The sequence below is a fragment of the Silene latifolia genome, chromosome Y (genome assembly GCF_048544455.1).
Source record: "Silene latifolia isolate original U9 population chromosome Y, ASM4854445v1, whole genome shotgun sequence".
NCBI lineage: Eukaryota > Viridiplantae > Streptophyta > Magnoliopsida > Caryophyllales > Caryophyllaceae > Silene > Silene latifolia.
The window spans coordinates 277,886,555-277,899,049 of NC_133538.1; the positions used below are offsets into that span (position 1 = coordinate 277,886,555).

Consider the following 12,495-nt stretch of genomic DNA (forward strand, 5'->3'; position numbering starts at 1 on the left):
TGCCGTCGGGAAGGGCGACGCCAAGGCGACTCGAGGGTACGAGCCAAGGACCTGTCGTCGGGAATAGTCTAGAGTCTATCGACTATCCGTGCGGGTCATTTAAAGTCCGTTAGACTACGTATAAAGGCTCGCCAGCCATAAGAAGGAGTCATACCTGAGGCATCTTCAGATATGTCCTTGGACGTTTGCGGACAAAGGCTCGCCAGCTGTGGTGCGTACGTGAGGAGGGCTGGCTAGCCGCGATGCGTAGTAAGGCTCGCCATCAATGGGGCGTATATGAGGAGGGCTCGCCAGCCGCGATGCGTTGTAAGGCTCGCCAGCCATGGTGCGTATATGAGGAGGGCTCGCCAGCCGCGATGCGTAGTAAGGCTCGCCAGCCATGGTGCGGTCAGTTAATTGACCGTGAGAACATCCGCGTCGGATGGGCTTGTTTTGAACGTAGAGGACTCATGATGCCGCCATGTAAGTAATGAATTTGAATTTTCACTACCGTTGTTTTTGAAACAAGCGGGTTCCGCGAGGAAGCCCCCTATTGACATTTGAAGGAATAGTGAATTTTGAAACTTCACTACTCGTTTTTGAATTTGAAGTGGCGGTTTTAATCGCCGTTTGTTTGAATTTTTTGAAGGAAATAGAGAATTTTAAATTTCACTATTACGTCTGAAGTGACGGTTTATGTGCCGCCGTTGACATGTGAAGAAAATAGTGAATTTGGTATCTTCACTATTACGTTTGAAGTGACGGTTTATGTTGCCGCCGTTGACATGTGTGGTGAAAATAGTGGAATTTAATTTCCAACTATTATTTTGAAAATGACAGATTTAATTGCCGTCGTTTGAAATTTGACGAAATAGTCAATTTGAGTTTTCACTATTATTTTGAAAATGACGGTTTTAATTGCCGTCGTTTGAAATTTGAAGAAATACTGAATTTTGAATTTTCACTATCATTTCTGAAAATGACGGTTTTAATTGCCGTCGTTGAAATTTGAAGGAAAATAGTGAATTTTGATTTTTCACTATCATTTTTGTATTTAAAAAATGACGGTCTTTAATGTCGTCATTGAAAACATTAAGTTTGTTAGGGAAATTGGGCCAAAGCCAAAAATTTCGATGAAAGAGCAGGGAGCACCTCATTGAGGCGCGAGCAACCTGGCGAGTCAAGGGAGCTTCCCTATTTTTCTGTAAAATATGCGAGAATGGATCGCATACCATTCTCATATCGTCTTCATCCTCTCGATAAAACACAAAAATCTGCCACTGTTGGACCTTTGCTCGCTGCCATTCGTGCCATTATCAACAATGTCATCTCAAGGTATGTGTTTCCACTTGAATCCATTTAAATTTGTTGGTCCTTTAGCTAAATTGAGTTAGGGCAAAAATTTTACCCTAGATTATCGATTTGGGCGTTTTTGATTGGGCCCATTTCGAGTGAAATTGATGATTGCATTAGGTTAGAAACCTGTTTAGGAGTATATGGGTGCTTTTAGTTTACATTTTGGTCCCCATTCCCGCTCCCTATGCTCGAAAAACGTGAGTGAGGTGGAGAAACCGTCTCATCTCACTATGCCAAGTTTATTTGCTTGGGTAGTGGGTCCCGCTAGGTTGCATTGTAGTCGGGAAAGACCTTATTTGCCATTATGGACCTTTGTTGGGTATTGTGGGCAAAATTGGAATTTTTGCCTTTTGTGACGGTCTTATGTCTGACAAAATAAGCGCCTGTTTGGCCTTGAATTGAGTCAGTTTGCCTTGAAATGGACCTTATTGGTAGTTTAGGCGCTTTGAGGCGTGATAAAATCACGTTGCCTATTTTGGTCGTATTTTGAAATTTTTACCGGTTTGTGCTCAAATTGGCGTAGATATTGCCTTTTTGAGTCGTAGAAAAATACCCCATTGTATCGGGAATGTATTTTGGTTTGTTGGTGGACCTTGTATGGGTCTTGGGGTGCCGTTCTTTTTGTTGTGGTTGTTTTGACTCGTCTTTTGCTTGAAAAGAAGGGCGAGTCGTTTTTTTTTGTGCGTTTTTTTGTAAATTGTTTTTTCGTTGTTGTTTTTTTTGTGAATTATTTTTGTCTGGTTGGGTTTGGGCGGGATTGCCCTTGTTCTGCTTTGCAGTTTTTTTATGGATTTGTCCAATTTACGCCGTCGTAATGCCGAAATTTCGGCTGACGTTCTTTGTTTGACTTTGATTGCAGGGTACTATTTGGCACTTATGGGGTCCGTTGTTGAGGCCATGGAAGAGGAGGATGATCCCGGAGGAGGAGAGACGATTGTTTTTTGTTACAGTCTTGGTTGTGTTTCTCCCTGGCGGCCTTTTCCCGGCCAATGATCAGGTATCGATCATTGGTCGTTGTCTGCAGAGGTTCGGATGTCCGATGAGTGGGGTTCGGTACGGGCGTGTTATCCCATGTTGCTACTTTTGATCTTTGTCGAATTCTGGTGAATGGGGGTCAACATCGGGGTAGTGTCCGTTGTGATGGTCCCTTTTCACCCCTGAATTCTGACGATTGGAGGTCAACGTCGGGGTAACGTGCTGAGTTACGATCTCGGTTGTCGTGTCGTCCGAAGTCTGCCAGGCATCAGTTTTCCTTTTGTTATGGAGTAGGAATGCGGTGTTACCGTTATGGTAACCACCTCTACTTCCGTTGTTGCTCCTCTGTTTCCCGTGTTGCTCCTTTTCTTTTCCGAGCGAAAGGATAGGGAGTGCTTAGTTTGGTAGGTGGCGGGTAGCCCCCAGTTTGTTGTCTTAGACCAGTATCTGTATGATAGATGGTTGTTTTAGGGCAGTATCTGTATGATAGATGTCTGTACTAGCTCCTTTTTCCATGGTCAGTCGTTTGTACCAAACGTGTGTTCATGTATTTTACGTGAGGCAGTTTGTATATATGTGTTTTTGGATTGTGGTTCATTTTGTGATTTTTGGCTTTTTTGTGTTGTGTTTCGGAGAAGCGTTATCGGCTGTCAATCCTCCTTTTACTTTGCACCAGTTTTTGCATCGTTAGTGTAGAGAAACAGGCAACAGGTAGCACATATGCATAAACGTAAACACGTAAAAGCATTTGATTGAAAACAAAATTTAACCGCGGTGACACGAAATTAAAATTTGAAATTTGAAAGGATATTTTGAAAATTTCGCGACAAATCATCACGTTTGGATTTCAAAAGGAATTGAATTGAAAATTGAGTAATTAACTCATGTCTTGAATTAAATTGCATCGAAATTATTGAAATTGATTTGTGACTTGATAAAACAATTCAAGCTCAAACCGCCAGGGATGAATTTTTAGAAAACAATTTTACGAGTATATTTGATTCGATTTTTGTGGGGTCAAGACTCGAATTTGTGAGTGCTTGAATTTTGAGGGAAACTGATGTCGTGTTGATGTGACCATAATTAGAGCATATTTAGTCCCCAAATTAGCCTTGTTCCCATGCTTCTTAGTGCGTATTTGGGTCATTTATTGTCTTTAGTCCTTTGTTTTGCATATTCTTTGAGGTTTTGTTTCCTTGGTAGGAAAGGAGTGCAAACCTTGCATTTTCATGGCAAAATGAAGCTAAATTGATTGAATTCAATGACCAAGCATCAAAGAGAAGACAAGATTAGAAGGCCTTTGTACATACTATAGTAGATGGGCAATGATGAGAAAAGATCCTTGCATCCCCGAGGAAATCCTCAAGGATTTTATGAAGAAAAAGGAAGAAAAGAAGAAGGAAAGTAGCTGTAAGACAATCCGAGCGGATTGTCCACAAGACGCCTGTCCAAGAGGGGCAATCCGAGCGTCTTCCCCGAGTGGACGCCCGTCCAAAACACCCCCAATCCGCCCGTCTTCCCCAGCTGGACGCCCATCCAGAATCACCAGAATCCACCCGTCCCGTGCCCTGGACGCCCGGATTGTTAGTCAGCCATTTCGTCTTCTACAAGCTTCATGGAAGGATGCGCATATTTTTCTAAGACTGGCAAAAAGGAGACCGGAGTCTCCCTTGAGACCGGCGATTCCTCAAGGACCTAATCGTCATTTAAGCCCTTAGTAAACCCTAATTTATGTAACTAATCCCCACTATAAATACCCCATTAGGCTAATTAGAAGAGTATGTTCTTCTTAGCAATCTTTAGTGTAGTTAATATCAATCAAATCTCTCTTTAATCTTGTAATCAACATTTAATCAAGTTTTAATACAAGTTTCATTTCCTTAATCTCTCTTGTTCATCCTTTGTTTTGGGTAATTGAAGATTATTTGGATTATTATTGGGAGATTGACAACCTTCCAATCAATCATCAAGTACTTCTATTATTCTTTGTCTTATTATTGGAATTATTAGTAGGTATAATTCTTTTAATCCCTTTTTAATTATTGTTAATTATCTTCATTTATTCATCATGTTTCACTTTGTTGGTATGATTGACAACCTTGCTAGCATGTTCAACATGATAATGAGTGAGTAGTTTCCTTAGCTAGGGTTAATGGGTAATTAGGGGAAACCAACATGGGGGATGATTCATGCTTAAATTAATATGTTTTCATAGTTTATTTGCTTGCTGGTTGTGATCTCAACTTATGCACATGTTATGTTTGATGAAATGCGAGCCTATGAATCCTTGCATTTTTTACCCATCACCTATCTTTTCAATGAGACTTGTAAGACATAAACCAACTCGAGTCTCAATAGACCATGCATATAGTTGAGTAGGGAAGATTAAGTCGACTTGTAGGTGTTGTAAAATCTAATCGATTCGGCTCCAGGACCCAAACTTTCCTAGGATTGTAAGAATAAACCAACTCGATCCATCACAACAATAATTACTTGCTTATAATTTGAGAATATGTTTGTATGATCAATTCCCATGAATCCCCTATGACCCCATGACACCCTAGTGCCTTTTATCAATTGTTTACACCCCTTTTTAATCATCTTGCTTGTTTACTTTCATTGCTATTTAGTTTAGTGATCTTCCACTTCAAACCCCAAATCGTGACACCCTTAGACACCGCTAGTTGCAATTGAAAATCTCATCTCAATTCCCGTCCCATGGGATCCGACCTTTACTTGCCTCTTTACTAATTGTAGAGTTGTTTGTGAAGTTATAAATTGTGTTTTGGTCTAGGTGCTCCTAACGACAAGTACCGAAAATTAAACCTGCATGTGAGACCGACCAAAAATGGCGCCGTTGCCGGTGATGGTGTTAACTTGATTTAGATTTTCTTAAATTGTTATTAGTTGTGTCTTTCTTTGCCTTGGGGAAGTAAAACTTCTCAAGGTTTGTTCTAATTATTTTCGAGTTGTTTGATATTTTGCATGTCTAGAAGATCACAAGGTAACTTGTTACCCTTTGATCATGAAATTGAAAGGACTTTGACAACCAATAGAAGACTTGCTAGGAGAACTTTGAGAGGTATTGGTGAGGTTGCAGATATTCAACCAAACACTATTGAGTTAATCAACCCTTTTGCAAGAGAAGGTGAGGAGAACCAAACACTAAATCCAACACAAAATCAACCCACAATGCCTAAATTTTCATCACATTCCGTACCAACCGAGGAGAACCTACCCAATGGTACTCTCACACCACAACATTTAACCGGAAATTTCATTGCCAAATCCGCATTTTTCCAATTAGTCGAAAGAAGCCAATTTGGGGGGATGCCTAGTGAAGACCCTCACTCTCACATGGAGACTTTTTGCGACTATTGTGATTCGATTTCTCAAACCGGTGTAACTCAAGACCAAATTCGATGGGTCTTATTTCCTTTTTCTCTAATTGGCACCGCAAAACAATGGTTGAAAGGCCTTGATAAGGCTACTCTCGGAATTGATTCTTGGAAGAAATTGGCTCTAGCTTTCTACAAAAAGTTCTATCCACCGGAAAAGACTAACATGCTAAGAGCTCAAATTACGGGCTTTAAGCAAAGAGATGAAGAATCTTAGTATGAAATTTGGGAGCGATTCAAAGGAATTTGTCGCTCATGTCCTCATCATGGACTTAGCGAGTGGTTCTTGGTACAACAATTTTGGAACGGTCTTTATGAAGACTCAAGAAGCATTCTCAACATGGGATCAAATGGAATGTTCACCGAAGTTGATGACAATCAAACTTAGAACAAGATTGAGGAAATGGCGGTCCATAATTCACAATATAGTATACCTCGCAAGTCTACTAGAGGAGGAAAGCATGAAGTGGAATCTATTACTCAATTGGGTGCTCAACTTAGTGCTCACATTGATACCATCAATTTGAAGTGCGAAAAAGCTATGGCTAGACTTGAAGAAGCCTCAAAATCACCAAAGCATCATGTTATGCCATGACGGCATCTTCATTAATCCCAAGTGGGATATGTGAGAATTGTGGAACTTTGGGACATGACCAAAGTGAATGTAGGGGAACAAATGAACAAGTGAATGCTTTTCAAGCATACAAGAGTGGTACCCCTTATTCGAACTATTACAATGAAAACACCAAATTCCACCCAAATCTCTCATACAAAAGCCAAAATGTTCAAAACCCTCAACCAACATACACCCCTTCTCCCATGAAAAACCAAAATCAAAGACCCTTTCACAACCAAAACCAAGGTTACCAAAATCAAACTCCATACAATCAACAAAATAACCAAGGTTTTGATGTTCAAAAAGCGGTCCTCCAATTGCAAAAGAATCAACAAGAGTTTTTCACTCAAATGCAAAAGGATAGTCAAGCAAAGGAAATCACCATCAACAACATCCTAGCCCACACCAAAATGTTGGAAACCCAATTAACTCAACTAGCATCTTCAAGCTCACAAAGACAAAAGGGGCAATTACTGCCTCAAGGTAATCCCCCGAGACATGAAACGGTTAGTGCTATTCACTTGAGAAGTGGTACAAGTTATGAAGCACCGGAGAAGCAAGTTGAGGATGAAGTTGTGGAAGCTAGTAACAAAGAAGAAATTGTGCAAAACTCCAAGGATGGAGAACCATCAAAAGAAGAAGTTTCAAAGATAAATTAAGACAAGGCCAAGGATAAGGAGCCCATTGTGATTAGACTTCCTTTTCTGAGTCGTCAAGCCAAGCCCAAATTTGATGACCAACATGGAAAATTTATGGAGATTGTGAAGAATTTGGAAGTCTCAATTCCTTTCACGGAATTAATCAATCACGTGCCGGCCTATGCAAAATACATGAAAGACATCCTTACGAAGAAGAAGTCGATCCGGAAACTTGAGACTATCGCCTTCACTAAGGCGAGTAGTGCAATACTTCAAGGGAGTTCACCTCCAAAACTTAAAGATACGGGAAGCTTCTCAATACCGTGTACCATTGGCGACACCACGATCAACAAAGCCTTATGTGATCTAGCGGCTAGTGTGAGTTTTATGCCGTACTCGATGAGTAAAAGGTTAGGGATGGGAGAGCTTAAATGCACAAATATCACACTCCAAATGGCCGATAGATCGACGAAGACACCATTGGGGATATGGGAAGATGTTCCCGTAAGAGTTGGGAACTTTTTCATCCCGGTGGACTTTGTCATTGCTGACATGGAAGAAGACTCCAACATTCCAATCATTCTAGGTAGACCTTTCTAGCACACCGCGGGTGCGGTGATAGATGTGAAGCATGGAGAGCTCACTCTAGAAGTGGGAGATGAGAGCATAACTTTCAATATTGACAAGACCATGAGAGCTTCCAGTTTGCATGAACCATGTTTTATGGCTGATCATTGTAGCCGGAAGGATGATAGGAAGAAGTCGGAATTCCAATGGAAGAAGAAAGTCGATGATGCTCCATTCAATGAGCAAGAGAATTGTAACAAAGAGAGCTTGAAAAGCTGACCAAAGTCAAGCAATGAAGAAGATGGCCTCATTGGCCAAGACAAGAAAGTGGGAGAGTTGTCTCTATCAACTCAAGAGATCTTTAGTGATCAAGTAGATGAAGTTTGTTGTCTTTGGGACGATGAGTTTGAAGGGATTTTCAATCCCTACATTGATAATGCTATCGATCAAGACCAACATGAAGGACAACAAGTGCAAAGATCTATTGAAGATCTTTATCATGACAACGAACAAGCTTTTGACTACTTCTTCAAGGTTTTGAGCAACATCAACAACACCTTGGACATGCCCCCATGACATCTCACTAAGGATGAGAGTTTGGTGGAGTCCTCTCCAAACCACCATTTGTAAATATTTCTAACTCCCTAACTTGCATTTTAATTCTTACATTGCATTTTTGTCATTTTTGGATTTTTATGCTTTGATCAAGATATTTATCATTTTTGAGAGAAGTGAGGGAGGGACTAATGATTCTATTGATGTGTAGTGCTTTAGCTTAATGTGGGGATAGCAATTGCCTAGGCTATTCATGCCTTAGTAGTGCCCCTACAATGAAGAACACGGGATTTGAAGAATGAAAATGACACGGGATAAGCAAGTGCACGGATGGAATTGAATCAGGGTAGATTAGGAGGAATCTGAGCGTCGTTAAGGGGAATCCACTCGTCTTTAGGGAATCTGAGCGTCTATGGCTGAAACCGTCCGTCCAAATAAGCTGCAAAGTTGAAAATTTGGGATTGTTAGAGAATCCGAGCGTCCCATAAGAGAAGACGTTCGCCTGAAAGAATCCGCTCGTCTTTGCAAGAAGACGCCCGTCTTTTTGCCAGTGCAAAATAAGAAAAGTTCCTGTAAGGGAATCCGCTCGTCCTGGAACTGAAGAATCCACTCGTCTTCACTGAAAGACGCCCGTCTTTAGGCGAGATTTCCTGAACCCAGATTGAGCAGAATCCGAGCGTCCCGAAGGGAATCCGCTAGTCTTCCCCTTACAGTTTCAAGATTTCGGATGTTTTTAAATACCCTTCCCACAATCATTCATTCATTCATTCATTCATTCATACATTCAAAACACTACCCATAAACCCCAAAACTCCAAAATCCTCATCCTCTCCATCACCAAAAACAAGATTTCCTTAACCAAATTCAACAAAATCAAATCCAAACATCCTTACAACAACAATTAATCAGTCCTTTTCCAACAATAATCAATCCAAGCATCAAAATCTTCAACCTTTGAGTCGATTTTTGAAATACAAAGGCAAATCCTTTCATCTTAAAATCGATTTGGGTATAATTGAAAATTGAAGATTTTCAATCTTTTCTTGGTATAATCATCAATGGCAAGGACAAAAGGATCAACAAAGGCACTCAAGGTAAAGGCACTCTCAAAAAGGCGACAATGCCTTCAAGCAAAGAAAGCTTCAATGGCTATGGTGGTTGCTAGTGCAAACTTGGAAGTTCAGCAACAACAAAATCCTCCCTTGGAAGCAACAACAACAACTCCGGAGATTGCTCAAGTATCAAACTATCCGGAGGTAATTTTTATTTCTAACTCCCATAGGGATACATTTGCCAAGTATGCTAAGAAATCCATTCTACCCACCAAATTCATATGTGAAGATGCCTTGAACAAATTGGGTGTCCTTAAGCAAACAAAAGCCTTCTTTGAAGCCATGGGGGTGGGAAAATTGTTCATTACAAGAGAATTGACATACCCCTCCTTTACCTTGGAATTCCTAAGTTCATTGAAAGTGACTAAGGTAGAGACTAGAACATATATCGAGTTCCGCCTTGCCAATGTGAATAGGCGCATCACCTTTGATGTTTTGAGTAAAGCATTAGGTCTTAGTGATACACCTCGCTATCATAAGAAGCCCGAAAAATATGACCCCGCTCCTCTTTGGGAGGCGATTTCCGGGAAGAAATTTGAAATCTTTCATGCTTGTCGTACTCTATTAGTCCACCATCCGGGCATTAGAGTGTGGCACAAGGTCATCGGGAATACAATAATTTCAAGAAAAGACACTAATCACTTTACAAAGCTTGATTTTGTTCTACTTGAGTCGACCTTAAAAGTTGGAAGGGAATTCACTAAGCCTTACAATGCTCTAAGGCTTTTGGTGGAAAGATGGCTAAATGTTGATTGTGGTAAGGAAGGCACCGCTTTTATCATAAATGGAGGTCTATTTACTCTCTTGGCCAAGTACTTTGATCCAAATTTCAACAAGGATAACACCTATGTGGCGAAAAAAGGGGGTCATCTCATTGACATGGATGCCATGATTAACAAGTACAAGTGGTTCAAGCATAATCCTCTTGACACCAACTATGGGTGGCTCACCAATGATGCTAGATCTTTCACTTAGCCTTCCAAGATATGCCGCTTGAGTGTTCATAGAAGAAACTACCTACTTCCACTTTCAAAAGGCGCCGAGTACATCATCCGTCAACAAAGGGGCGAAATTGAAGAGCCATCCTCCTCCATTGTCACACCACCATATCCATTCAAATATCAAGAGTTCAAACCCGAAGGTGTTGAAGTGGGCAATGACTACATGTCTCTACTTATGCAAGAGATGCATAAACAAGCTTACAATGATCGAGTAGATGCATACTTGGCCCAATATCCACCCCTCCTTCATTTAGCTAGGCAAGGACTACTTGATCCTTCATGTCCTTTGCCTAGTTGGGCGGATAGGGAAGTCTTCTTTCCAAGCACATCTAGGGGTGAAAGACCGGGTGAAGATGGGAATGTCGATGATGAGGTTTATGATAATGAGGGTGTTGATGAAGAGGTAGATGATGATGAAGAAGAGGCTAATGAAGATGATGAAGGAATTGAGGAAGGAAGTGAAGAGGGAAGTGGTGATGAGTCCGCTTCTATGGAGGAAAATGATGACAATGATGATATGGTGGAGGACTAGCAAGCTTTGGAGGCTCCTACCCTCTTGAGGTTTGTCTACCTCTTTCTTTGTTTTATTTATTTTTATCTTGACTATAGTTGGAGAGTCCTAGCAACATGAGGACTAACACCTAGTCCCCATTGAGGTGTTCTTATTTCATTGTTCCCGTTTTGAAAATCCAAAATGACAATATAGTTTCATGCATTGCATCTTTTGTGCATGAACTACCCCGAAATTTAGGACATTAGAAATAATGTCTATCTAGGTTTGGGGAAGTACATGCATACGCAACGGGAGGTAATCTAAATTACGCTCTCCGTCATAAACAAAAACCCATGCATTATGTAGTGTAGATTAGTATAGCTTGCATTTAGTATAGAATTCATGCATCATACTTGCATAATTTCCCATCATTTTGGCCATTGAGGACAATGCCCATGTTAGTGTGGGGATGGAGAATTCTAACTTAACTTTTATTCAAAAAACCCAAAAAATCAAAAAGTTTCGAAAAATTTGAAAAATTTGAAAATCCAAAAACAAGTTCATTTCCTTTGTAGTGTAGACTTGTATATATTGTTGAATATATTGTGTTTGTTTTATCCTTGTTCACATTGATCGACTACGCCACATCCGAGACATGAGGATATTGAAGACCGCATGGTATGATCTTTCCAATCTCCTTTTTCCTCTTTATGTTAATGACTATGTGGCTTTATTTTGATTGATATGGTAGAACAATGTGAATTTAGGACTTGCATTTAGTTTATATGGCATATTAGTTGGTAGAATCATTTGCATTAGGATGTTTATATGTTAGTTGCATCATGTCATGAAGTTGCATGTTAGAAAATTTTGCGAAACCATCTACTTGGGAAGCTTGACAAGTGTATATATGCCCTAGTAGATGCTTTTTCTTCTTAAGACTTTGTTTGTTAGAATACTTGTAAAACACCCTAGGATGTGTCATGCTAGTATCCTTTGACCCATGGATTAAGGCCTAGTCAAGAGTACCTTGTGGTGTGATAACTCCTTGGCTACCGTTTATTCCAAGGTGACCCTTGAAACCATTCATCCATCATCCATGTTCTACCACATTTTTGTCATCATAGGGAATGGGCACAAAAAGAAATTGATTTGAGTTCAACGAAATGAAAAGTGAAAGAAAGTTTGGAAAATGCATCAAATGAAAAGAGGAACAAAAATAGACTCCTAATGCTTCAAATATAAGGCACCCTCAGTACATATGGGGTGACTTTGAAAATGTTCAAAAGAAAACGCAAAAAGTTGAAAGTTGTCAAGTATTGAAATGCCAAAAATGAAAATAAATGTCAAAAAGAAAGTGTTCTCAAATGTCAAATCCCACAAGAAATTGGGGGGAAAAACAACAACAAAGCAAACTCCCAAATGAAACTCAAAAATCTTATTGATCCCTTTATCCATCGTATCCACTTTTGTGCATGGTAGAGAGGGGACGACCCTTCTTCTTGTCTAGGCAAGAAGGGGAATTCCGCGATCCTCCAGTGTTTCTAACACCATAGGGAGTCTATTCTTGACAAAAACATTTAACGATTGAGGACAAAGGTACCATAGCTTGACACAATTTGGAGGTGATTTATTGGTATCCTTCTAGGCTTAGTAGTTAGAAGAAATTGCATCTATGAAGGAGTGTGTACCCTTGAACTGCTTCCCTTGTAAGATAATTTCCGCCACTTAGATGAGGAAAGTGGCTATTCTTTTGTAGATGCATCCATTACTTGATTTTGTGTGCTTAATGTTTGAATGTGTCG

At 40.2% G+C, this 12,495-nt stretch overlaps 1 non-coding gene across 1 annotated transcript; it reads right to left on the minus strand.

Annotated features, from left to right (window-relative positions):
* Window positions 1–5,874: 5,874 nt before the first annotated feature.
* Window positions 5,875–5,981, minus strand: LOC141635015 (small nucleolar RNA R71). Its single transcript, XR_012539725.1, has one exon. It is a non-coding gene; the product is annotated as a small nucleolar RNA R71 (small nucleolar RNA).
* Window positions 5,982–12,495: the final 6,514 nt, after the last annotated feature.